Source organism: Triturus cristatus, chromosome 8, assembly GCF_964204655.1.
Source record: "Triturus cristatus chromosome 8, aTriCri1.1, whole genome shotgun sequence".
Classification (NCBI taxonomy): domain Eukaryota; kingdom Metazoa; phylum Chordata; class Amphibia; order Caudata; family Salamandridae; genus Triturus; species Triturus cristatus.
The window spans coordinates 1,097,243,558-1,097,271,177 of NC_140591.1; positions in this window are offsets into that span (position 1 = coordinate 1,097,243,558).

Below are 27,620 nucleotides of genomic sequence, written 5' to 3' on the forward strand. Positions count from 1 at the left end.
CGCTGCAGTCTCTGTCTCCTGTCTCTGTCACTCGTCTACCCCTCCTTTACAAAAAACTCTCAGTAGACTTCGTGTGTCAAAATTTCTACAAAATCTATTAGTTACAACATAAAAACATCTCCATTGTCTGCTTCGCTAACCACAGAATAGTAAAAGAGAGTCTATTTCTCAAGAATCAACAACTTTCATACATCGCATAACTGCTTCCTCTTGGACTTATCCAAAGAGCCTTACAGTCAATAAATGTATATGCATTCACGCACATTCATACAAGAAAAATATAGTACATGCACACAGAATCCTGCTTCTCGAGAACAGCACAATCTGTCTCTGTACAGAATTATAACTCAACAACTAAGCAGCTTACCTCTGCCCAGTTCCTCAAACAAGCTCAGAGAATACCTATTACTCCTCCCGCAATAAGCTTTAACGGCAATCCTTACGGATCCCTGGGACTTAAGACCAGAGTTTCACAGATAACCTTCACTACGATACACACTCCTTATATACCAGAAATATATCTAATAGTAACATACGACGATGTCACTGATTCCGAACCCAGACAATGTGAACGCGCAACTTCTATTGTCACACGTAATTCCTTACAATCCCGTCTTTCCTGAGAGCAGCATATACACCCTCTGCCCTACTACGGAACTGCTACAACAGCTTCCAAGTTCCAGAAGCACTACATATAACTCAACATAACGACTTCAACATATAATATTAGTACATATACCAATATCATCAAAAATGAATCAATAAACAATAAGCTAATATACAAGCAATCTTATCTTATCAAGATCAAGACAACCATCTATAACCATCCTCTGCTACCAGAGAAATTGATAGAGATCAGGGTACCTAAAATAAACCCACTTCCACGGATAGAGTAATTTCACAGTTACACGCACATACATTCATCATACGCTAGGGCCCATTTCACTAACATACACTCAAATACTCTACCAGCATAAGACCTGTGGGAAGAAAACCCTGCATCTATATCTAGGACGATAGGACCTGATTATAGTGGTTATCCTTAATCATACTCTATACAATCTATACAACAATGATCAAAATGTACACAATAATTGACAAGAAAGAATATTCAACACCATGTTTAAAAGTTATATTGCTTTATCTAAAATTAGTCAAAGTAAATCAATCAGAATAAATCATTTCTCATAGTTACCTATTCTAACTAAGTGTCAGAACGGGTCAGGACCAGTCTCTCGGTAAGTCTCTCAAGATAAAGTCCTCAGCATCGATCCTCAGCAACGCAAGTTCACGCGGCAAAGGTAAAATGGCAAGTGGCAAGAACCCTCCCTAAGCTAGCAATTCTTATAATGAAAAATACAATAGAAACACACATAAAGTTGGCAGGATAAACTGTATCACTGAGCAGAACGAAAAGGAAGAAATGTAACATTGCTACATCTGGAAATCTCCGCTCAGGAAAAGTCACAAGACGTGAACTACGGAACAGGAACCAAGAAACTATTAAAGTATCCAACTTGTACAACTTCCCTCGGCAGCCAGGCCACAGTTCATTGTCTGTTTCTGAAGCTCCTTTGTTTGCCAAGGACGTTCCATTTCTTTTGGAGATCCTCCAAACTGCTGATGTCCTCATGGAAAAATACAATAAGGACCACGGTCAGTTGTCTTCGACCTTTTTCCAGCAGGGGTCTCTCTTGCCACATCACAGAATATGCCACAGCCAGGCTTCGAAATACTCTCAGCTCGGTTAAGGCCTTCATAGGCCACAATAGACCATCTTTAATTAAAGAGACAAAATAAACGTTACTACAGCATAATGATTAAACAGTGTAAACCCCACTAATACCCTTATGTGTATGTATTTATCTAGCTTTGCGACATAAAAAGCATTAATCCAGACAGCGTTTTGCGCTCAAAATAAATAGCACACAGCAACGTTTAAACATGAAAACTTGCACGTTATTGTAAATACAAAAACAGCACAAATAAGCTAACCCTCATGTAACTTTCTCTTGTGTTAGGACAAACGGGTTGATTAGTAAAACACACTTGCACAAGACAAATAATTAATTGTTAATTATTAATAAATTAATAAAACGCATAGACATGCCAGAGCTTCAAAAGCCCCAGAATTTTCTAAAAGAAAACTCTGCTCCAGCAAAGCCATAGTTGTTGCTTGTGTATCTTATGAAACTAATAAGCATTGACAAAGCCAATAGTCCTGGCTTGTCGTAGGTGTAATGTTACTTGTTGTATTATATATCTGGATGCAATGATAAAAGCAGCAAAATACTATTCGGGTGGCAAACTATACTAAGCACAGATTTTTAGCTTGCGTGTTTTTAAGCCACACCCTTAATTCCAGTGGCTATGCCCCTTTGAGAGACCCCCCCTAGATTTTTCATTCCACTTAAACTCCTGGTTCCTCCCACTAAAGGGGGCCATGGAGAGGCCCGAGCAGGTGCTGTGTTGATGTCACAGCTGATCATGATCCCATCAGTGACCCCAACACTGACACCGTTTCCAAGACGATCCTACAACGGGACGATCTGTGGCTTGCTGATTAGTGTTCTGTTCTGCTAACATTATACGCCACGGATTTCATAACTTTTCACGCAATTGTTAAAATGCACTTTGTAGCGGTCTAGTCTCTGGCCGCTGTGCAGACCCCCAACACGGAACCATCCACATACACTATATCACCTTCTGGCCAGGCGTGGCCAGAAGGCTATAAATAAACGGACCGGAGTCGCTCGTGACTACTGGTCCATACCAAGTAATCGTGCGTCCCCATTAATTGTATTGATCCCCCTAGTTCATGCCACGCGTGAACCCCAACACTGGCGACGAGGGCGTGTACATGAGGGAACCCTGTTGGCTGTTTCCCGTCTGCTCCTGTGCATACTCCGGCCGCCCTCGGGTGCGTGTCCGTGCACGGGGCAACGTGAGGAGGAGATCTTCGCGTGGTGAATCGCCCGCCGGTGGACGAAGCATCGGCACCCCTCCTGGTGGGCGTCCGCGACTCGATGTGTCCTGGAGGCACCGCTGTGGTGCTCCGTGCAGTGCATTGCCGAGGCCCCCACAGTGACGGAGAAGCACTTTGAGGCTGGCGCTGGATCCAAGGTAGAGCGTGCGTGCTCAATAAAGCCGGTTCCCATGAGAGAGCAGAGGACGCTCTTCTGATTGGCAGCAGCTCCTGGCGGCGTCCGGCAGTCCCCAAAGCTCAAGTGTATGTGGGATCAGCATCCCAGCATCAAGCACTGGCAAAACCCATGGCACACTGAACTCAACAAGCATTGGCAAGAGGGGTTAAAGACTCATATGCTAAGGAACCACACAGTTTGAGCTCCTGGATCTAACTAAGGTCTGCATACACAACACTGAGTGGTGGCAGAGGGGGATTAATAGTGACCTGCCAGAGACCATACAAGAAAAAATAAAAAAAAGAAGAGAAGGAGAACACGTGCAGGCCAAAAGGAAGTGGTCTACCCAATCAGGAAAAGCCAGTAGGCGCACGCAACAGCGACTACAGACGGGGGAGAAGCGCATCAGGACGTACGGCTCAGAAGCCATCAGGAAGCAGGTAGGCGGGGTCAATACGCCTAACTATGACAGACCAAGAAGGAGCAGCAGCAGCAGCAGCTCCACAGCAAGCATCAGCGGCAGCACCAGCAGCGCCCATACACTCTCAGGTCAGCGCGCTACCGCCGTTTAGCGAACTGATTGATCCCAACACTGCATCCCCAAGGTGGAATGTGTGGGTCGGCCGGCTGGACAATTATTTCATCGCCACCAGGGAGACAGATGGCGCAGTCAAGAGGTCTTTGCTACTGCATTTCGCAGGGGACGATATATATAAATTATTTACGCACCTACCCAACACTGGACCCCCCACAGATTACGACGCAGCAGTGAGGGCACTCAATGCCCACTTTGACCCTCAACTGAATCCTGATTATGAACGGTTTAAATTGGCCCGTCAGAGAGAGGGAGAGTCGATGGACACGTTCCACGCACGCTTGAGAGAGCTGGCTAGTACATAAACTGAAGATGATCCGGTCAAAGAGGTGCGCGTACAACTCATCCAGGGCTGCCGAAACAAAACGTTAAGGACGCTCATTTTTCGACAACCCAGGATTTCCCTAGAAGATATGCTGGTACTAGCGAGGTCGCATGACCTGTCCGAAGTCCGGTCCACAGCGATGGAAGCGGCGCTCATGCCCACAGCGAGTCAAGCGGTGACGGTCAAAACGGAACGAGTGGATGCCGCTTACACCCCAGGGCGTGGTAATAGAGGGCGATGGCCCACGAGGATGCCGCGTCAGTCGCAGTGTGGGTACTGCGGCAAAGAGGAACACGCCCCAAGCGAGTGCCCGGCCCGAGGAAAGACCTGCTCGAAGTGCGGGATTCCCAAGCACTTCTCCAGCATATGCCGAGGGGGTATGCGGGGCAGAGGAAGTGCAGGACGACGACCACCAACGAAAGCAGTAAGACACCTCTCGCTTGAAGAACACGACATGGCACGGACGCTGAAGGCATCACCGCAACACACAACATACCTCGAAGACCCGTCCACGGACGAAGAAGAAGAGTGCCTCCTCATATCCTTCACAAGTGACCAAAAGCAAAGGCGACGCCCTCAACCAACATGCACTATTGAGATCGCAGGATACCCAGTTACGGCCCTCATTGATACCGGAGCCTCGGTCAACGTAATGGGGAGCCAGCACTACAAAAGGCTACATCCAAGACCTCAACTCACACCATCCAAAGTAAAAATTCACACGTATGGGAGTCAAACGCCTCTATCACAGAAAGGTAAAATGACTGTGCAGGTAAAGTCAGAAAATCATGAGGTAACAACCACGTTCCATGTGGTCGATAGAGAAGCGGATATCCTGGTGGGAAGTCACATCGCTGAAGATCTACGCCTAGTGACCTTCGCGAATGCGGTAAGGGTACTGCAAACGGAAGACATCCTAGAACTGTTCCCTCAATTATTCAAAGGGCTAGGGAGCATGAAACGACCTCAGGTACGACTGCACATCGACACGTCAGTAAAGCCCGTGGCTTTAAGACACAGACGCATCCCATTCCATCTCCGACCGTTGGTTGAGCAGGAGCTAATTAAACTTGAACAGCAAGGGGTGATAGAGAAAGTAACTGGACCAACCCCCTGGGTGTCACCTATGGTCATTGCTGAGAAGCCGAAACAGCCCGGACAAATCAGACTCTGCATAGATATGCGCATGCCCAACCAGGCAATACGAAGGGAAAGACACATAACACCCACGGTGGATGATATCCTGGCTGATCTGAATGGGTCCAGGTGGTTTTCTAAACTAGACCTCAACGCAGGATACCACCAGTTGAAGTTGGCGGAGGAAAGCAGGTATATAACTACCTTTTTGACACATCTAGGGCTTAGACGATATAAAAGACTAAATTTTGGAATATCGTCGGCTGCCGAGATTTTCCAAAATGCCGTAAGGGAAGTTCTGTCTGGGCTCCAAGGAGTATTAAATGTCAGCGATGACATCTTAATTCACTCAGCGACGTTAGAAGATCATCACCGGCGACTCAGGGCCACCCTCCAACGCCTCGCAGAACACGGAGTGACTCTCCATAAAGAAAAATGTCAGTTCTTTAAAAAGACTATTGAATTCTTTGGCTACGTCTTTAGTCAGGAGGGTGTTAAGGTGGATCCCCGAAAATCGCAAACAATCCAACTGGCTCCAGCCCCCAGAACAGCATCAGAGATTCAGAGTTTTCTAGGTATGGCAACATACTGCGGGAGATTTATTCCTAACCTTGCAACAGTTGCAGAGCCATTGCGAAGCCTGACCAAGAAAGACAGCATATGGAAGTGGGGCCAGGAGGAACAAGAGGCATTCTGCAAGGTGAAATCCGCTTTGTTGGAAAAGACAACCATGGCATATTTCGACACGAAATGACCAACTGAGCTAATAGTAGACGCCAGCCTTGTAGGGCTAGGAGCTTTGCTGTCCCAAGAAACAAACCCAGGGACGTGGGTCCCACTAGCATTCGCTAGCAAGTCACTGACTGCAACAGAGACAAGATATTCACAGATCGAACGGGAAGCGCTAGCCATCAAATGGGCCTGTAACCATGTTCATCTATATCTGAGTGGACACCCGTTCCGCGTGGTAATGGATCACCAACCACTTGTGTCGCTATTCAAAGGAACGGCCCCCACCTACCGCCACGGATCGATCAACTCCAGCACTATCAATTTGACCTAGTATACAGGTCTGGTGCCAAAAATACAGCAGACTTCCTATCACGGCATCCAACCGTTGCCGCCAAGGACACCTCCGACCAAGAACAACTGACGGAGGCCTTCGTCAGCATGGTCACACAGTGGACGTGCCCAAAAGCCCTAACGCTGGCCGAGATTGAGAGTCTTACCCAGTCGGACATAGTCCTAAAGAAAGTGCTGGAAGCAATACGAAAAGGCTCATGGGCCGGGTTCCTCCACGACGTCAGTGGATGGACCGAAACAGACCGAGCCTGCCTCGGGAAGGTGTGGCGAGTTCATGAAGAGCTAAGCGCCGCAGCCGACGGAGTGGTGTTGAGAGGTTCACGCATTGTCATACCCCTGGCCCTCCAGGATCGGGTGACCGCTCTAGCCCATGAGGGTCACCAAGGCACCAGACGGATGAAGGCAAGGTTGAGGGAGAAAATTTGGTTCCCAAACCTAGAGTAGACTGTAGAAGACTTTGCACGCCGATGCCGGGCATGTCAACTTACGGGAGGCCCGGAAGCCCCATCTCCAGTGATAACAGAAGAGCCAGCACCGTCACCCTGGTCGTGGGTCAGTCTTGACTTTGGAAGTTTCCCTAACGGGTGAGTGAGCGCTGTCCTGATAGATTAGTACACAAAATACCCCGTGGTGGAAGTTCTGCCATCGACTGCATTCGACCACTTACTACCAATGCTGGATAAGACATTTGCACTATTTGGACTCCCTCATATTGTCAAAACAGACAATGGTCCCCCATTCCAAGGGCACAAATTTAAGGACTTTCTGGCGCGCCTAGGCGTAAAACAATATCGCATCACACCGCAGTGGCCGCAAGCAAACGGAGAGGCAGAGAGATTCATGCGGACGCTGAACAAAGTGTTACGCATATCCGTGGCTGAACAGTACGACCCAGAAGTCACTCTCCAGAGGTTCCTGCTGGAATACCGGAGCACTCCACATTGCACCACTCAAAGATCCCCGTGGTCACTGATGTTATCTGGGCAAAGGCGAGACAACATCCCCGTTGCAGCCAACTGGGAACCTGAACCTTTTGACCCGGCAAGCGCACAAGCCAGGAGGACAGCCAATAATGAGAGAGCGAGCAGGCGGAGAAGAGCAAAAGTCCGACGGATGACACCACGGTGTGTTGTTCTTGTAAGGAATCGTCGCAGCGGAGGAAAGTTCCGCACACCCTATGAGCCAGGTCTGTGAAGGGCACGGCTGTGACAGCTGAGAAAAGTGGAGAAGTCATCACTCGGAAAGTTTCCTGGTTCAAGAGAGTACCTAACCCAGAAGTAGAAAGACCACGAGGCGAAGAGATCCCCGATGGAGGCGATGGGCCGCTAGGCGGAAGCCAGAGCGCCACAGGTGGCCCGAGTATGAGTGTAGTGGCTCCGGAAAGTCCGAGGGACCTCAGGACCGAAGAGCAGCCGGTGATTGAAGAGGCAGCCAACCCGAGAGGTGAAATTCGGCGACATCGTTACAATCTAAGACCCCACCCGAAGCCCAATCAGAAGCTCACTGACTATGTGTGTTAAGTTTATGTTGTTTTAGTTTAAACTGATTTGGGATGGGATGTAGCGGTCTAGTCTCTGGCCACTGTGCAGACCCCCAACCCAGAACCATCCACATACACTGTATCACCTTTTGGCCAGGCGTGGCCAGAAGGCTATAAATAAACGGACCGGAGTCGCTTGTGACTTCCGGTCCATACCAAGTAATCGTGCGTCCCCATTAATTGTATTGATCCCCCTAGTTCATGCCACGCATGAACGCCAACACACTTCGTAGTGAAACAGACAGATAGTTATGTTGCCTAATCCTTATGCTTCATACAGTTTACTGCTTCCTTTCCAGGGCCGGACTGGCCGTACAGTGCATCGGGTGTTTCCCCGACAGACTGGAAGGGTGGGGGCCATGTTTGCAGCTTTTGTTACTGGGGGACGGTTTTGCAGCGGTGCTGCATTATTGGCCCCCAGTAACAAAAACAGCAAGCAAGCCTTTCCAGCCTCCCGGGGCAAGGCAGGGGCTGGTCCGAGAAAATTGCCAGGGCTGCTTTAAGTTTCCAGTCCAGCCCTGTTAATCCTTCCCTTGAGCTGAGATGAGCATTGGAAGTTTTGAAACCAATCTGGGCAGGAGTGCAAATGGACTGTAACAGAGGTAGCAGTTCAACGTTTTTTTCGGGTGGGTGCAAAGTCAGCTCTCCTCTCGATGCTCGGGAGTGTCTTCCTCTGGAAGGCGCAGTGCCACAATATTTGAACAGCACACTAACATCGCATTCCTTTTTTCGCGCTCAAGGGCTATCTGCTCCAGCCGGAGACAACAGCCCCATTTAATGACTTCCTTAAGTTTATCAGCCCCACCCACGCCGAAGACCCAGCAACTATATCTGTGTTTTAGTAAGGCTCAGCGAGACTGACAGAGGGAGCACAATCTGTGTTCGCAGCATGGAAAAAATAGATATATTTCCCAGAGGTAACCATAAAGATGAGTTCTCCAGGCCCAGTGCTGGCAGGATTCATTTCTTTGCAGACAGAGCAGCAGTGCAGATATTGAGTTTGTGCACAACTGTTTTTTGAAGCGCTGCATGAGCCCCCTAGCGTATCCGGGAGCTATGTATGCGTGACTAATGTATTTTAATGTGGTGATGCGGACACCAGCATTAAACTGCTGTAGTCTAACGCCTGATGCGTGGTACTTGGTAGTGCTAGGTCTGCTCACTAGTTGGAGATCACTTGTAATCAGGTGGAATTGCTGTGATGGAGGCCTTTGGTCATTCTGGTATGGGTGTATGGGATTGGGCTTCAAGGGCTTGTTCTCTTGCTTACATCTACTCTATCCATAACTGTTAAAATGAAAGATACTATGCAACAGCCACAAACCTGAGCATAAGACTCATAACAGGGTCCACTGGAAGAAGCCACTGGTTAAAGACTATAGACTAGTGTGGGGGCAGGGAGCGTTATTTGCAAATTGTAACAAAATGTCTATGTTTTTGTTACACCTCCTTGTATAATTTTTGCCAGAGTTTTTAGTATCACGTTTAAAACAAATTACAATAAGGATTACTTATCGACCCAGTTGATAGATATTGATCACGTATTAAAGGACGTTAGCGATTAAAAGCTAATTTTGTCCAAGAAGAAGACCACACTTTGGCAACTAGAAAGTAAAAATCTTCGTCACAGTAAGTTTATAGATTTTACATACAGCTTCATATCTATTCATTTTTTGTTGCTCATAAAGACATTAAGAAATAGCCAAAATGTAATATGCATTATTTCTGTCCTTAAATGGAATCAAGCTTAATAATTTTGATTTATTGTCCAACACCTATTTCACTAACCAATGCTATCCCATTGGAAGAAATCTGATTCTAAGTGCTGCAGGCAGTTACTGTTACAAAAGAAGTTGGTTTTAGTTTCAATCTACACTTGTTAGCCTTGAAAAATAAGAGGTCGAAAGGTATGTTTTTTCTGCACTTAATCCAGTTTTAATATGAAAAACGCAAGAGTCCTCCTTAGCAAACGTTCTGTGTGAAACATGGCTCTATTAATTCTTTTTTAATGCCTTTAGCTGATATTCTTTTCGTTCACCAAGTGACCTTCATAATCTACCTACATTCACTTTCACCAACAAATTTCCTTTTATATTGACCGCTTGAAACCATGTGGGACATGTTCATTTTCATAGGAAAAAGACAACAAACATCCTGCCTCCAGCACCACACATACTGTCCAGCATAGCATTCCCAACTAATTTCTAAGATATATCTTTACCTACTCTCACAACCCCGCGTCTGTCGCCTGGAGGAACCCACTCCTGGGACTAGTAGTCATAGCCTCTGGACCCCAAAAATTCTACATATTGGTGACTAACAGCACCACAACTTCAGACCCAAAGTTTCCACTTCTCCAGACCTTACAACCCTACCTCTTAACTGGCAACCACCTCTCTCAGCACAAATGTCTTTATTTTGATTCTAGCTGAATGAAACTCTTGCTAAACTACCCGCTCCAAGGCGCTGCTTTAGAATCTAAACAATTGCCACACAATCAGGTGGAAGAAAAAAATGCTCCCTACCTCCCATTTAGGTTGTCAAATGTAGCAGGTTGAGTGGGCCCCTTAGGTCCTTGGAGCCTGGTGCCACTGCACCTGCTGCAGCAATGTAAGCTACGCCCCTGCATTCAATTAAAGAAAATATTCTAATTAACCCAAATAGTTGCCTGTTTTCCTCACTGCTAAGAGTCTGGCAATAGTCCTGGTTAAACTTCAACAACAGGGACAATGAGAGTACATCTTGTAATACCTAAACAGCACTACCAAAACACACACATTTACATCACTTTGTGAATTCATTTTAAAAGGCTCTGTACAGGAATAGTGACCCTTGTCCCAACCAAAAACGAGGGGTGGGCAAAATTAGTGTAATTACATCAAACTATGCGAATTGTGAATATGTCATTTAGCGCTATATTTCACCATGAAATGTGCTTCTGCATCAATTTTCGACAGCAGGAGGAATTTAATGCTAAAAAATAGAGTGAAAAACACGATGAATAAGAGTCACTCACATTTTGATTGTTCACATTGTGCTCTTCCTCCTGTAGTTTCTCTGGTGCAGATGACATGCTGAAGATTGTGAAAATCACAAAAAAACACACCAAGTCAAACTAAATGCTGCCTATGCAAAGGAAAGTATGAGAATTCACAGCCACGCCCTAGAAATTCTGGAAATGGTGGGACTTTCCTATATTTATGGTAAAAAGTTGTTACACCAATCAAATACATTTGTTTCTGTGTCACATGAGGGTGCGGCTCCGTTGCGCCTGGGCCTCGATTCCGCAAAATGTATTAAAGCGGCTTTTATAACACCATTTCTCTCTAGTTTTTCTGGTTTTCTTATATTATTAGTGAGCCTCTTTCACTTTAAAGAAATCTAACAATCTCTATATATGTATTTTACTACTATGAAAACGTCAGAGTCGGGACCCTGGAAATACATGCTACAACGGTGCCCGGGGAGAGGAGTTGGCCTAACGGCTAGGGCCGTCGACCTCGAATCTGGGGAACTACTGGGTTTGAGTCTCGTCAATGACGCTGAACATCCTGTGATTCTGGGCAAATCACTTAATCTCCCTGTGCCTAACAACAATCAATGTGTCCTCATGTAATGCAACTGGTGCTATGTAAAGCGCTCTGATACCCGATTCGGGTCAATTTTGCGCTATATAAAACTCTGTAAATAAAAAAAATGGTGTTGCGATTCTTGAAAAGCTATAACAATCACTATAAAAATATACTTTATTCTTTGTAACACTATTTTCTTTACTGTATTAGTGAATCGGTTATCAAAAAGTAAACATTAAAAGTGTCGTTATATATCTATTACTACTACAAAAAGTTTGCCGGAACCGCTTATCATATGTGACAGATCAAGGTGCCGGGAACGGAACTCTGAAAAATTTAGTAAAACCTCATTTATACTAAATTTTCTAAGGAATTCAACTATTTACTTTTCCTTATTAGTACGTCTTTCTTTAAATTAAACCCTAGTAGTGTCTACATATATATTTTAGTTTTTTTTAAAAATAATGTCGGAGTTGCGTCCCTGGCGTGACTCCGTAAATAAGTGGCGCAACGGTGCGCTACAGTGTTGCGACTCTCTAAAATCAATTAAAACGACTATTCTTTTTATTTATTTCTTACTTCAATGCTATGTTTACTAAATTAGTTAACCTATAACCTAGAAATAAACTAGAAAACTATTGATATATGTGTATTAGTAGCACCAAAACTACGTAGGAGTCACATACCCTACGCGGCGAATTGCGATGGGTGCGCGACTCCTACTTTAAAAAAAATAAATAAATACCTTTAACTACAATATCCTTATGGACCACTTACGGTTTCAACTAGTTTGAGACCCACTGCTGAGGAGCCTGGAAATACAATGTTTTTTCTAGGTAGATTTGATATTAACAATATCTTTTTAATATGTTAAAACTGTTTCATACCACATATAATTCACCCATAAGGTACACTGCAATGAGACATATAGTTAAAATATTACACGTACACTTTTAACTATTAGTGTCTTTGCAATTCACTTACAGGATGATATGCCCAGTTTTACGTACTTCAAAGCTATGTACACCCAACAAATAATCCATGCAAACTTCACCATACATGTTTACAAAGCCTTATACTGAGTAAGAGAGGCACTCAGATACTACCATAGTTTCTTAAATATGCAAACAAAGACTAAATATTGGTTCACACATTTATGCAAATGTATACTGTCAAACTGACAGCAAAAACCCAGCTATGCACACCACTTCCATTTTTAGAATGTCTCAAGAGTGCTACTGCAGAGCATCATGTGTATGCAGTGTTACTGCTAGGTAGACCTCACATTTGCAACATGTTTTAAAAAGCCCTCTTCTACTATATTTAACTCATCCTTAAGGTAGACTATAAGTAGGCCAAAATATGTGCTAAAAACATAGCATATATACTTTGAAGTTTCACTTTCTTTCATGTGCACTTACATGCTCAAATGCCTAGTATCACACCTATTCTGCAACTCACATACCTAACTAGAAAAGGATACAGGCATTTACAGAACAACAAAGATATTCACAAAATCATTAGAGCATCCACTACCAGAAAGACACAGCTCATATATAACTAGGTGTAATGAAGGCAATTGCACACAGACTTACAGACTTACATACTCCAATGCTCTATAATACACTTATCAACCAAGCAGTGCAGCTGTCTCCACACACATTCACACACTGATCAACTAATTAACAGAGGTACTCATATACCAGCATACTTCCTTATAATTGTAAAGACAAACACAAGTGAGAACTGACACATTCATTCACATATATACGGAGTAGCTTTCTACATGATTAATAAAGTCATGCTTGCACTAAAAGAATAACTAACACACTGATGACCCCATTCACAGACCCACTTACACACTCACACGCACACTCACAAACCACTCAAACAGACATAAACTCAGTAACATATCCATTCAAAATGTCATACACCTACTCATATATCCATTAAAAGCGTCTTTCACCCACTCAGAAATCTACTTAGATTCTCATACATCCTCTAACAGAACCTCTCACTTACTATCACTGCCACGCAGACACCCATTAACACACTGATACAGTCACTCACACACCCAGAGACATTCATGCAGAGATTTACAAATCCATTCAGAAATGGTGTATAAATATTATACTTATAAAATATATCTTAAAAAACCTTAGAAAGTCACTGAAAAAAACAAAAGTTACTGGGACGCTAGAGTTAGGAAATAGAATGTAAAAAAAACCCTTAGAAATTTACTGAAAACACGAAAGGTTACAGGGACATTATAGTTAGGCTCAGATCTAATTCATACAAAACCATAGAAATTCAGCAGTTATAGTTACCTGAGCTAACTATAACTTACATCCCCGCAATGCACTGCTTATGACCTCACATATTACATCACTCATTATATGGTCAGTGACATCACTGATAACACCGCTGATGACATCATCCTCAGAATCACTCACACGCACACTTACACCCTCATCCAACCTCTTGTACGCTCAGTCACACAACCACTCACATACCCATACCAGTAATCACACACCCACTCACTGCTCCAGAGCCATTCACCCACCTACTCACTCACTCATACAGCCAATCACACAACCATGTACTCACCTATACAGCCACTCATACAGTCACTCACCCACACAGCCATTCACATAGTCAAACACTCAACCATAGAGCTACTCACACCCAGACTTATTCACCTATGCAGCCACTCACACACCTACACAACCACTTACATACCCATTCATACATCCATACAAGCGCTCCCATATCTGGTCACTCACCTATACAGTCATTCACACACACACACACACACTCACTCTCCAATACAACCATCCACACAACTCACATAACCAAACACCACTTACACACCCAGTCACTCACTCATACAGTTATTCAGACACCCACTCACTCACCCATAAAGCCCCTCACACAGCCACTCACTCACCCATACAGCCACTGACACAGCCACTCACTCATCAAAATAGTCACTCACATACCCACTCACTCACCCACACAGCTAGTCACATACCTACCTATTCACCCATACAGCCACTCACACACCCACAAAACCACTCACACACATATACAACCACTCAGATACCCACTCACATTCCCATACAACCACTGACACAACCACTCACTCACCTACGGACCTAGTCAGAAATCCACTCACTCACTCATACAGTCACCCATGCATAAACTCACACACCCATACAGCCACCCACACACTTACTCACACACTGATACAGTCACCCACCCACTCAGATCACACATATTAGAGATAGTATCACTCAGTAGTAAAACTAGTATAGTAATCTAACTTTTGTAGTAGGTTAGTATATAAGTTTAACACCCATAAACCTTTAAAACACTTATACTCACTTGATGTCATCAGTGATGTCACCAGTAATGTCATTTGAGATGTCATAAGTGATGCCATCAGTGATGTCACTGACCATGTCATTAGTGAAGCAATAGGTGAGGTCATAAGCAGTGCATTGGGGAGGCATAAGTTATAGTTAGCTCAGGTAGCTATAACTGTTGAATGTCTATGATTTTGCACAAGTGACATCTGAGCCTAACTATAATGTCCCTGCAAACTTTGTGTTTTCCAGTAAATTTCTATGTTTTTTTTCTATTTTCTAACTATAACGTACCTGTAACCTTTGGGTTTTTCAGTAAGAGAAAAAAAGTTTAAAAAAAAAATAATATATATATATATATATATATATATATATATATATATATATATTCACTGAAAATCCAAAGGTTACAGGGACTTTATAGTTAGGAAATTAAATAAAAAATACCTTAGAAATGCACTAAAAAATATATTACTTAATTACATTTACCTTGTGTAGTAAAAGCATTTGCGTGGTGAAGGTATGCATGGCAAATTATACGTGGTAAAGTTTGATTCCCTCTGGTATGTTGATTCGCCCTACCCTCACAATCTTCCCTGCCCCCTGCAACCTTCTGTCCACCACAACATTAAAGAAAGCCAAATAGCACTTGCATACCCGAAAGCTATTTGGCTTTGTCAATGCTTTTTTGGACATATTGCACAGTAGCACAGGCTGCTATGCAACATGGCTTAAATAGAAAACCAGTGCTATGACGCGGTCAATGCTGGCTGCATAAATGGATTTCCAACTCGTGTGTGCAGAGACGTCTTCAGATTACTTTATTTGTGTTGTGGAGGTGGTTAGCATGGGAGCTAAAGTAGAGACTAGCAGAAAGTTCCAAGTTCCAAGATGGCCGACGGGTAAGGCGCTCCGGCCGGGAGCTCCCTGGCTAGGGATCGCCTTATGATGAAAAATCCTGGAGAAAAGCCCCCATCTAGCCTCCATTACCTCCGAGAATCGGAAGGCTACGACCCGCGATCTTCCAGTGCGGCTCTGCTGCTATCGCCGACAGAGATGAAGCCGGCAACAGCAGCAATCAAAATCAAGAAAGACAGTCTCCAGTAAAAACCTAGCAAGATGGCAAAATGCACGGTTGAGCTGCTAATAGCAGCTGAGAGGAGATGGGCTTGGGATCACCCCTCCGGTGTAATCTACAGCCGTCACCTACCTTCTGGGCTGGGCCACAGTTGCTCAGCTTCCAGTTACGACTGCCTCTCTCTACGCTTCCCGTAGCAGTTGCTTTGGTGCCCGTGACGCTTCCCACAGATTAGGCAGCGAGAGAACTCCTGAGCTACTGCCGCCCTTTTATCCACGAGCGATGTGGTGTCCTCCATCTTGGCAGTGAAAATCGTATGCAGGAACGCCGCATGCAGCCTGTCTTTGTCAAGGATAGGCAGCCTGATTTACGCCTCAAGGCGGACTACCCCATCGGGAACCTCGCTGACATCTTATTGGTAAGGATGGTTTGGTGCAAGACAGCCATTATGTCCCCTTCTATTGGCCCTCTCTGCGGCCAGATCACTCCAGTTCAGAGAGCGAAACCGGCCCCTGGTGCTGCGATATCGCAACCCTGACCGGATTAAGGGTTTGCCTACATGACTTGAAAGGGACCCCTGATGTTTCCCTTTTTGGTAGCAGGTATGCGGGACTTGAATTAATTCCAGCTACAGGCTCCATTCCCCGTCCCCCACCACTCTTTTTGTTCACCATTTCCTGCATTTATGTTTTTTTGTTATTTTGTTCTGTAACCGCTTCATTACTATTTTTCTTTTAAATTGTATTGTATTGTATTGTATTGTCATTTATATAGCGCGGTTGCTGCCCAAGGGCGTCCAAGCGCTGAAGCATAAGACAGAACTGAATATGACGGATGGGTTTAAGGTTCGGTAGACCTCGCAAACAGGTAGGTTTTCAATTGTTTGCGGAAGGAGAGTAGGTTTGAATTAATCCGGAGGTGTAAGGGGAGTGAGTTCCACATCTTAGAGGCGTTTAAGGAGAACATCCTGCCTCCGGACCTAGCTCTCCTGACTCTGGGTACCACAGCCAGGAAGGCCTCCTTAGATCTAAGGTTTCTGTTGGGGTGGTATTGCGTGACTAATTTGTCGGTGATAGCTGGGCGCGACTTCCAGAAAGCCCGGTGGGCAATACAAAGTGCCTTGAATGCCACTCTTTGTCTCACTGGAAGCCAGTGTAGACTGTTCATTGCGGGTTTTGCTGACTGAGTTCGCGGGATCTGTAACAGGGTGCGGGCCGCACAATTCTGCACCACCTGTAACTTTTGCAGGGTCATCTCTGGAGCTCCAACATACAGGGCATTGTTCGAGTCTAGCCGGGACAGAATCAGGCCCTGTATTGCCACTTGTTTGGCTTCCATTGGTAAGAGAGGAAGAACTTTCCTTAGTGTTCTTAGTAGGCCAAAACATGTGGCAGATAGTTTGGTGGCCTGAGTAGAGAAGGAGAGGGTTTTGTCGAGCCAAACTCCTAGACTTTTTACGCTGTCCTTAGGAGTTGGGGGGGTACCCAAGCAGGGAGGCCAGAGGGGGATGAGAGACACTGGGGATGCTGGGCCCAGGAGCATAAGCTCAGTTTTGTCTCCATTAAGCTTTAAGGAGGAGAGTGTCATCCACTCCTAAACATCCTCAAGGCATTTCATCAGACCTCCTGCCATATGTTTGGTACCCTCTTGAGCCAATGAGACCACTAGCTGGGTATCGTCGGCATACGATACAATTTTTATACCGTATGGTTTGACGATCCCAGCCAGTGGCCCCATGTATACATTAAACAACGCAGGGCTCAATGAAGAGCCCTGCGGTACTCCACAGTTCAGCGATTTACTGGCTGATACTGCATCCCCGTCAAAGATCTGGAAAGATCTATTGTTAAGGAAAGAATCAAACCATCTCAAAGCATCGCCTGTGACGCCGATGTTACATAGGCGGTTCAGCAAGGTGGCGTAGTGTGGGTGCTGTCTTAACCATCTTTGGGTTCCGAAGGGCAAGGCCTCTAGGAATTGTTCCATGTATATCTTGGCCATGATTTCCTCTTTGGAGCTGGCGTCAGGCTTCAGCCACTTGTCCGCCGCCGTTTTTAGGTGGAAGTATAGGGTCCTGGGATTTTCTCCTGGTACACCTCTTTCCTTTCGGAATTTGCACCGGTAGGCTTCACCATCCAGCCCCAAGTGTTCCAAGATGATCTCCTTGATGGTTTGATAGCCAGTGGCACCGGTTGGGTTGGCCACCTGGTACGCGGCTTGGGCCTCCCCTGACAGGAGCGGGGCCAGAAAGAAGGGCCACTTTTCTTCGGGCCACCCACAGGCACGAGCGGGCCGCTCAAAGTCTGTCAAAAAGGCATCCGGGTCTTCGCCGGGGGCATACTTCTGTAAGGACACCCCAGCTGCACTCGAATAAGGGAGCCGTCTCTCTACGGGAACAGGAGGGGGCATATCCGGTATTGGCTTGGGCAGTGAGTCGAGATGGGCTTTCATGGAATTCTGGAACAGTTCCCGGTCCGCTTGGGCGGACGTCATCTGCCTCTCGACGGCCCAGCTGAGTTTCTCCTGGCCCTGAATCAGATGCTGCACGAGGGCCTCCATCTTTGGTTCACAGACGGAGTGAGATGGTAATCCCACTTCTGACACCACGTGTAATGGGGGACCAAGAAGAGACGTAACACGGGGTCGGGGTAGTTTAGGTTTTATTGCTATAAGTTTGCGTTTTGTTCGGATTTTCAGTCTTTCACGGGCAAACCGGGCGGGATCCGTGATGAGAGGAGGGTTAAGGTCTTGGGGCTGTCTTCTCCCACGGAGGGGTTCCGGTTTCTCGTCTCTCAAGGTCCGCTCTCGCCGGTCCCCAGAAGGAAAGAAAAGGGGCTTATTAGGCTTGTGTATTAGAGATTGTACCTAACACCAGGGCCAGGGGAGTGAGGAACCACCTTGTGATAGCCACAAACAAGAGACTCAAGTGATAGTAAACGTGAGGGGGGGGGGTTAAACGCAAATAAGGCCTAGGGAGAAACGCTGCGGTCGCCGACTACCGTGGACGGTCCCGCCTCCCCATCCAGCCCGCTACCCGGTCCCGTACCTGTCCTAGCCACGCTCCTCCCCCGGGAACGTGGCAGGGCGCTTCGCCGGATCCGTATCCTGCGGTCCTCTCCACCTCCGTGCTCCTGCTGTACTCCGGTGGGTTCTGCTGCTCCTCGCTCTCTTTCTCGCCGTGCTCCTTGCTCTGTTCGACTCCAATACTCCTCCTGGGCTCGCCGTCCGCCGACTTCCTGGTTCCACCCACGTTTGTAGGACCTCGCGTCGTGACGTCCTCGCAGGGCGGGCCTTGTGATTCTATGCACTCCCAGTTAAAGGGCCCGGCACCCATCCGGAAAAGCTGATCCTCGGCGGCCGAATCCCACTCATCCTGCGGATAGGGAAGAAGGTTAGAGACCCGTCTCAGCGGGGTCCACCACTCAGTGTCTTCAGTAGCCCCCTGGGTAGCGCTCGCAGTCCCGTCACAGGGGCGCTGTTAAAAAGTAAGACGTCAGCGTTTCTAACATTGTTTGTGGAGAGCTGTGCATAACAATACAAAAGCGGCCAGAATTTTACATATTAAGCGCTACCATTAAAGTGAAAAGCACGGCATGGTGTGCTGTCAAAAATGAAAATGAAATCCAGGAACAAAAGAAAAGCAGGCAGCCATTATTCCAACTGAGGCTTTCTGCACTAGTTAAATAACAACAAAAAATGCGTTATGGGAGAGCATGTCCGTCTTGCCTGCAACAGCAGGCAAGAGAAAGTTGTTTAAGAAAAATAGTGTTCCCAGGCTGGAGTTAAAGCATACCATGTAACAACACATGTAACAGGGGGTGTCTTCATGGGAGGTTACAGGAAGCGAAAAAGCGGTACTAAGGAGGGGCTACTATGCCTATAGACCAATGGAAAGCCACCATTTACACTAGGACAGTGATTGGAACCAATTAAAAACATGGGTGTAAACCGGGCGGAGCTTCATGCCCATATCCTAAATACAACATGTTGTGAAGAGACAGCGCAAGCGCTGCCTAGGCAAGACCTAAAAATGGGGATAAAACTGCAATTTGAGACAAAATTCTGCTTGGATCCGTGGAAGTCACCTATATAGCCCCGTTCTTTGAACCTTCCTCCTGTAGCTTGTCTATATATTTTAATATTTGCCAGGGTTTCAATCCTTAGCCCACAGGCACAAGAGGATGAACCCCAGCTTCAGAGCAAAGTTTATCACTATTATCCAGGCATCGGTATTTCAACTCCTACATATCAAACTTTGTTCTCTCCGTGAGACGGGATCCTCCAAGAAACTATTTGAAGGGAACTGTGTTGTAGTAAGTTTTAGTAAACCTAATTTTATCGGAACCGTGCTTGTTAATCAGCTCAAACATGATGACAAACAAAGATGCATTAAGGTTTTGCCATTAGGTTTCTTTTATAAGCCACCCACTCTTCAGTTTATGTCACTTCCTGGTCTTGCTGCCCGTGACTTTGTAAATATGAACAGTAACCCAGTACCGCTGGTTAACAGAGTTTCATCTCTACAAGGACTGTCCGATTTAGCTTCACAGTCATTTCCATCCCGAGCAGTTAACTCTGACTCACAGTTAACAGCGAGCATTGGGAGTGTCCATTCATTAACTGCTCCAGCCCAAATGAAATATAAATCTGCACTAAGCATTATCTGCTGGAAAGTTGCTGGGACAGGTTGGAAAATGTGTAGCAAATATTGCTTATCCTTTATAAGAACATTGGAATGTTGAGCGCTCCTTTGAAGACAATGGAGTGCTCCGGGCTTCTAATGGCTGGTGGAAGCCCAGAGAGCAACATTCCAATGTTTTTTTCATTTCATAGCTATTGCTGTGAACAGAGGTCTCTTGGAGCCCGAGGGAAATTAAACCCCCTCGGGATACGAGAAACCTTTGTTTTTACAAATTAGAATAATCTGCCCTCTAGGGGTGGAATGTTCTAATAGCCTTAGAGTCTTCCATAGTGGGCTCTAATGGCCAGCAACGGCCTACTCCCTTGTTAAAGGCCCTCGCATTCGGCTCAGGATTTTAACATTGAGTGGGCCTTTAATGGCCAGTAAGGCCAGCTAGGTCAGGCTTTAAGGCTATATAATTACATATGGCATTGTTGTGTTGCAGGAGACTTGGGGCCAGATGTACGACGTGATTTTGCATGCGCAAATAGGTTTGTGACCCGTTTGCGCATGCTAAATGTCACAGGGCCATGTACAATTCCTAAATAGCGAGTTGCAATTGATGTGCAACTCGCTATTTAGGAATTGCGAGTCGCAATTAGGAAGGGGCGTTCCCTTCCTAATTGCGTCCGCAATGCTATGTGTGAATGTTTTGTGACCACAACTGCAGTCGCAAAACACACGCAAGTTCTTCAAGAGGGAGGTAATGTAGTCGCAATTTGGAAGGGGTGCCCAGGAAATCCCTTCCACTTTGTGACTGTCTCTAAAAATATTTTTTAAGGGCAGGCAGTGGTCCCAGGGACCACTGCCTGCCCTTAAAAAATGAAACAAAAACGTTTCATTCTGTTTTTTAAAAAATGCGTCCTGTTTTCCTTCAAGGAAAATGGACTACATTTTTAAAAAAAAGATGCTTTATTAAAAACAGTCCCAGACATGGTGGTCTGCTGAGCCCAGCAGGCCACCATCCCTGGGAGGGCTGGCATTCCCAATGAGCTTGAAAATTGCGAGGGGCTCATTAATATTAATGAGCCTCGTAATTTGCTACCCCATTGGGAATCGCAAAACAGTGTAATAACACTGTTTTACATCTCATTTAGAGGCTCGCAATTTGCAACTCGCAATGAGTCGCAAATTGCGAGGCGCTAAATGAAAGAGTCGTACATCTGGCCCCATGGTCTGTTAATGATCTTGTCTAAGATGGTTACAACTGCTTGTCTGTCCCAGCCCTTAGATAACATTCCGGTCAAACAAAGGATGGCCCTACAATTTGGTTCGAGCTTGCTCGTAATTTTTTTATTTTTTAGCTTTACTGCTGAAATCAATAAGACACAGGCTTTCCTTATTGATTGTGGCACAGATTTAACATGTTTTCTTGCTAATTTCTAGAATGATGATTTTACTTATTCCCGCGTCAATTTTAGAGAGTTGTATATTTTGTTGATTCATTGTTAGTTACATCATGGTTTCCTCTTCTGTTCACTAACTGTGTTATTTGTGGTTATTTTAATGAACAGATAGGCACGGATGATAATTTGAGAAGCTATTTACCATGCTGTCGAGCTACCAAGGCACCAGTGACCTGTGGTAGCAAGAGAGGGGCTGAATTAGGAAAAATGTATTGCAGCATGGTTTGATCAATATGCACGAGAGATTAGACCCACTGCTCCCTTTACCCCAACTTTCTTTGGCAGAGGTGTTCCTCAATAATTGATTATATTTCTTTTCAGAAGTCTCCTGAACTGTCTATTAGCTTGCAGTATCCCTGACATGCATTATGGGGATCATAACCCTGTGGCAGTGGTCGCATTATGTCCTTTGGCTAAAGAAGCCTAGCAGTTCTAATGGCCTCAAAGCTCTCAATACTAAAAGCCACAACTGGAGTTTTACATGGAAATTGGCAAATCCAAGCTCATATTTTAGCATTTTAATTAAATCCATTCTTAGTTATTTTTATATCTGCCTCTCCGATTCCACAGGGAGATGCACTTTTGTGGCTGCCAACCAGGGCCCATACTACAGATAGGGCACGCATTTCATGTTTGCGCCACGGCGCACCTTTAACAGGTGCGCCAGATGCAAACATTGGAAGTACCTCCTATCAGGATGAAAGTGCTGCCCTTGGGGGTAGCCGCGAACGTGCATTGCCCCCAGGGCAGCGCAGTCAAGTGAAATATGCAGCAGCTATTTAAAAGCTGCTCGTGTTTCTCTGTGCAGACTACAGTCTGCCTGCACTTTTAAAAGGGATTAGCGATCTTCTTGCAGACGGGTGCAGTGAGTGACTGTACCCTCCTGCAAGGAGATGTCTGGGGGCCCCCATGGACCCTCTTTAATCCCTTTAAAGGGCTGCATTTCAAAGGTGCTCTAAAAGTGCGCCACCTTTTAGTGGGGCACTTTCTGTGAGCCTTCTAAAGGCATGTTTGCCTCTGCGCCCACGTCAGTAATACAACACGGGTGAAGAGGCAGAGTTATTCCCTAATTTGCATGGGGCCACACCCCCATGCAAATGAGGGAACACCCTCTAATGATTTCGCTGGCGCTGTTCGTGCACCAGCACTATCTGTATTACAAACAGTACTGCACAAGCATCTGCGGCCCCTTCTGTAATCCCAAAGCGCCCTGGGGACGCATAAAGCGGGCACAAACGCCATTGCAGCCCTGGGGCCCTATGGCCTCTGGAGTTGTAGGCTGCCGCTAAATATTTTTTATTAAAACCTATCAATGCCCTGAAGCAGCACTCTCCTAGATGGTTCAATAGAGTCTGCTTCACAGCAAAGATGCGATTGAGGGATACGCTAGTAGCAAAACCAAGGGATAACAAGCATTGAAAATGTAATAGGTCTCGCCCTCGTTTAAGTTAAAGCAATTCTGTTTGTAATTAGGTGGCTTTTCAGCTTTGCTTTCATTAGTGTTTTTCAAACTTTCATGTACATAACATGCATATGTATGCATATATGTATATGTATGCATGCATTTATATTTGTATTTATATAGATATGCAGATGTTTATATATGTATGTATATATATATACATATACATATATATAAATGCATATGCATATATATGCATATATATACATATATATTAATGTGCATATGTGTGCGTGTAGAGAGAGGTTGAGAGGTAGAGGTAGAGAGGTAGGGGTAGAGAGGTAGAGGTAGAGAAGTAGAGAGTAGAGAGTAGAGAGTAGTAGAGAGAGAGGTAGAGAGAGAGGTAGAGAGTGAGGTAGAGAGTGAGGTAGAGAGGTAGAGAGTAGAGAATGAGTAGTAGAGAGTAGAGAGTGAGTAGTAGAGAGTAGTAGAGTAGTAGAGAGTTAGTAGTAGAGAGTAGTAGAGAGTGAGTAGTAGAGAGTGAGTAGTAGAGAGTAGTAGAGAGTGAGTAGTAGAAGTTGAATAGTAGAGAGTAGTAGAGAGTGATTAGTAGAGAGTAGTAGAGAGTGAGTAGTAGAGAGTGAGTAGTAGAGTAGTAGAGAGTGAGTAGTAGAGATTAGAGTAGAGAGTAGTAGAGAGTAGTAGAGAGTGAGTAGTAGAGAGTAGTAGAGAGAGAGAGAGAGTAGTAGAGAGTGAGTAGAGAATAGTAGAGCGTGAGTAGTAAAGAGTAGTAGAGAGAGAGAGAGAGTAGTAGAGAGTAATAGAGTGAGTAGTAGAGAGTAGTAGAGAGTGAGTAGTAGAGAGTAGAGAGTAGTAGAGAGTGAGTAGTAGAGAGTAGAGTAGAGAGTAGTAGAGAGTAGTAGAGATTGAGTAGAAGAGAGAGAGAGTAGTAGAGAGTAGTAGAGAGTGAGTAGTAGAGAGAGAGTAGTAGAGAGTAGAAGAGAGTGAGTAGTAGAGAGTGAGTAGTAGAGAACAGTAGAAAGTGAGTAGTAAAGAGTAGTAGAGAGTAGTAGAGAGTGAGTAGTAGAGAGTAGAAGAGAGAGAGTAGTAGAGAGTAGTAGAGTGAGTAGTAGAGAGTGAGTAGTAGAGAGTAGATTAGAGAGTAGTAGAGAGTGAGTAGTAGAGAGTAGTAGAGAGTGAGTAGTAGAGAGTAGTAGAGAGAGAGCAGTAGAGAGTAGTAGAGAGTGAGAAGTAGAGAGCAGTAGAGAGTGAGTAGTAAAGAGTAGTAGAGAGTAGTAGAGAGTGAGTAGTAGAGAGTAGTAGAGAGAGAGTAGTAGAGAGTAGTAGAGTGAGTAGTAGAGAGTAGAGTAGAGAGTAGTAGAGAGTGAGTAGTAGAGAGTAGTAGAGAGTGAGTAGTAGAGAGTAGTAGAGAGAGAGCAGTAGAGAGTAGTAGAGAGTGAGTAGTAGAGAGCAGTAGAGACTGAGTAGTAAAGAGTAGGCTGCCAAATGGTGCGCGCACCCGGCGCACATGCACTGTAGTTGGCGGCCTGAAAGCACTGGTTTGCACTTCCAGAACCCCCTTTTACAAAAGCTCTCGCGTGAGCAGCGCTAAAGCGCTGGCTCAGGCGAGACCTAAAAAGGCGGAGAAAGCTAACAAAAGACAAACAAATACCGTCAATGGTAAGAGTGTCATGCGGTTGTCACTCGTGCGCTTTGTCTCAGTGCAGGCCTATGGACAGCCTCCCGTCTCATGCAGGAACAGTCACTGTGTCTGTGCAGAGGGATGTAGGAGTCCTAACAAAAGCCGGCGAGTGGAAAACCAAAGTGGAGGGTGAGGAAAACATATACCAAACACCCAATTAGTAGGCTTTACAAGATGTGAATAAAAACAAATAAATAAAAAGTCGTTTTAATTTACGATCTATCTCGGACCAGCAATAAAAAAAAAAGAGTCTCAGCCTCAATTCCCTTTGCCAGTGCTTGCTACTTACTTTTTTCTTTTTTTTACAAGTAATTTGCAAAAAAACTGGCAAATCAATAAAAAAGAATAGCAGAGTGGGCAAGTAGACCATGCATACCAGGTCTGGTATTGAAGTGCACTCCTGTTTTTAGGCGCTGTGCACATGCGATCAAACATAATCCTTACACTCGCTGTGCTATGGATGAAGTGGGCTGACCCACTGACTCATGCTTTATGTTGCGTGTGAGGAAGCAAAATGTAAATGACACTTTCCAGGCCAATGAATGAAGAGGGCTGACCCTAAGCCCCTGTATATGTGTGTGTTTGATTATCAGTTGTGAACAAAATGGGAAAAAGAGAACGAAAAAGCGCGAAACTGTGGAAGCGTATCAAGGAGGGTATGAAAGAAAGAATGAGACAGTAAGTGGAAGGAGAGGTGACAGACATATAGGAAATCACTGAAGATAGAGTATTTCACCTTTGTACTGTAACCTCGAAAATGGGAAGGTTGCACTGTGCGATCTGCCTCGAATCAGTGTTATTGCTCGAGACGCCGCTTCTCCCATCTGTACACCGATATCTGCACTGCAGTTTGGACTCAGAGGTACACAACCGAGGATTGGGCAACACTCCAGCTCACACATCTTTAATTGGTTTATCAGGCAGCTTAATCTCCTCGGTCAGATAGACATTAAGCAAACCGTGCCACCCGTTAAGAATGTTGATTGTCCTTATCTCAGTACACATAGTCCACCAAGAAAACAAGGGAGGTCGGCTGGGCTGGCATGCAGTTAACGCGCGCGCATGGCGGCGTGCTTTCACTTTAAACTGCGTTTAAAGTGAAAGCACGCCATGTTTAAAGTGAAAGCACGCGTGTTCAACAAGATGGCAGCGGGCTGTCCACTGTCCTTACATGCACGCGCATGCTGTTAGGTTTGGACAAATGGCGAGAGCAATGGCAATGATGCATAGCCGCCGTTCTGCTGTTCTGCATAGCTAAAAATACTTTGGCAAAGCCAATACCTCTCGTAGGCGAGACCTACTGTGGGGTGACTAGATGTCCAAGATTTCCTCCAACAGTCCCGGTTTTCAAAAGTCTGTCCAGGTGTCCTGACGATTTCCTTAATTTGAAAGGTATGTCCTGGTTTTTGGTGCAGAGGTCAAGTCATCCAGAAAGGAGAATTGAAAGGTATGCTCTCCTTGAGTAAATAGTTTCTTTCAGCCAGCGGCTGCATGCATGCTGCAGCAGATGAGGAGACAGAGTGGGGATGGAGAGCCAGGGGGCTCAGGGTAGAGGTTGTGGCATAGCTAATGTTATGTATATGTAGCTTGTAAATGTGTGGCATACATATATATTTACACACACTTACCACATATGTGTGTGCGTGCGTGCACACATTTACAAGGCTACGCAAAATCGGGACAGGCCGACATAAAAGTAAGGTGAAGGCAGTGGCGGCTCCTCCGCTAAGGCGGAGGAGCGTCGTCCCATTGCTTCAACTGCAAGCTCAATACAAAAAATAAAATGATAATAACTTTCCGCTATTATCATTTTATTTTTTTTGTATCGAGCTTGCAGTTGAAGCCAGGTTTTTAGGGCGGGGCGGAACTGGGCTCCCCGCGTCACAGGGAGGAGGAGTGGTGGCTGCATCTTGTGTGCATGACGGTTTGGCCGGCGGTCTCAGACGGGCCAAACCGCCATGCTCACTTTGCATGCTCTCAACAGGCTGGATTGTACAGCCTGGGAAGAGAACATGCCCAGCCTTCCAGTCCAAGTCTGAGCGCCGAACCACAGCGCTCAGACCAATTACAATGCTGCAGTAAGGCAGCGTCGTGATTGGCCAGGGGGTTCTGGGAGGCTGTGTATTTCCTGCTGCAGAGCGGACGGAGGAAAGGCGGTGGCCGGCGGCATGATGGTAAGTGCATTTTTATTTTTTTGTCACCCCCTTTCTGTTCTCCCCTTCCACCCCACCACCCCCGCTGCTACTGGGTAAAGGCTTTAGTCCTACTTTGATGTCTGGCCTGTCCCGGTTTCTCTAATCAAAATCTGGTCACCCTAACCTATAGGCTTTGCAATTCCTTATGTTTAAGGGTTGGCAGGTCTGGTTCCCATAGCCATAGCAAGCAAAGCTTGTCCCTCTGGTGGGATGAGAGGGAAGGAAAAAATCGACGGGGGCACGAAGCTATTTAATATTCGCTTTGCATGGCAAACGTCTTTGCACCCGAAGTAGAGATTTACTACACAAACAGTCTTGCATGCTTTCGCAAGTAGACATTCCCTGCGAGCTGTTACAGAGCGACGGTCATATTTATTCACTTGGGACTTGCACTTC